Consider the following 1,382-nt stretch of genomic DNA (forward strand, 5'->3'; position numbering starts at 1 on the left):
ACTTCTGACAGTTCATTTATTGTGTTTATTTATTTTATTAGAAACATTACACCTATCAAAAACAACAGGACAATGATCAGTGAGGAAGATGGGGTGGTTAACATAGTTGAAACTAATGGCATTTGAATTATGCGGCAGGATTGATGACATTTTGAGGCAAAAAAACAACAAACTATGTAGTGTAATGCTGTACATTTTGTGATTGCATAACTTAGGGGCAGGGTCTACAAGGAGTGGGGTGTTTGCTGTACTTTGCTTACTTCCGGCCGGTCTGGAGCGGAGAGTGGAGCAGAGGAGCCGCCATGGACTGGCTTATGGGGAAATTCAAAGCAAAGCCCAACGGGAAGAAGCCGGTTCCAGTGGAGAAGAAGCTGTATCTGGAGCCGGAGTACACCAAGTCCGGAGCTACCGACTTCGAATTCAAGGGGCTAGTCGTTCTTCCACAATAAATCGACCTCCACAAGTGGTTAGCAAGCAACACAACTACTTTTTTCAACCACATCAGCATACAGTACAGCACAATCTCAGAATTCTGCACGTCAGACACCTGTCAGACCAGGGCCGTTGGCAGCACACAATACTACTGCTATGATAAGCGAGGAAAGAAAATCAAGTGCACAGCCCCCCCAGTATGTAGACTTCGTCATGAGCTCAGTTCAGAAGCTGGTGACTTATGAAGACATCTTTCCCACAAAATACGGCAAGGCATTTCCTAACTCGTTTGAGTCTCTGGTGAAGAAGAAATTCCGGTATCTCTTACATGTTCTGGCCCACATCTACTCTGCCCACTTCAAGGAGACAGTGGCACTCAAACTTCACGGACACCTAAACACACTGTACACTCATTCCTCTTGTTCATACTGGAGTTCAACCTGGTAGACCCTAAGGAGCCTGCCATTATGGATGATCTGACGGAGGTGCTCTGCTCCAGCGCTGGCGATAGCAGCAGTGCCAGCGGAAGCACCAGAGGGACTGAAAATGGCGGCGAGTCCGCAGCACAGAACCACGTGAAGGCGAGATGAGCTTCTCTCCATGCCAGGAGCAGACAAACACTAATCGTAAACCTTTAAGAACCATGTCACCGGCTCGGTGTCTGTCTGTGTGCTGCCCATATATGCAGACACACACACTCAACGGCCCGCGATTTAGGGAGGGCACTGCTGCCACCGCTCCTAGAGGATGGAAGGAAGCCCTTTTTTCGGGGGGTGGTGGGGCAGCGGACACAGGGTAAGTGGCTTTTTGGCCACAGCTGCCGATGTGCGTTTGTTTTTTTTAAATTTTTTATTTTGGTGCAGTCTTTGTTTTTTCTCCTGTTGGCTTTACTGCCAACTGGTTTACGTGGAAGCAGGTTCCCTTCTTATGCCCCAAGAGGTATTTATTCT

General features: G+C 47.9%; 1 pseudogene; it reads left to right on the forward strand.

Moving 5' to 3' along the window:
• The first annotated feature begins 302 nt into the window (after positions 1-302).
• Positions 303-1,022, forward strand: LOC147706050 (MOB kinase activator 2 pseudogene; annotated as a pseudogene).
• The last annotated feature ends 360 nt before the right edge of the window (positions 1,023-1,382 follow it).

The sequence above is a fragment of the Lissotriton vulgaris genome, chromosome 7, assembly GCF_964263255.1.
Source record: "Lissotriton vulgaris chromosome 7, aLisVul1.2, whole genome shotgun sequence".
Taxonomy (NCBI): Eukaryota; Metazoa; Chordata; class Amphibia; order Caudata; family Salamandridae; genus Lissotriton; species Lissotriton vulgaris.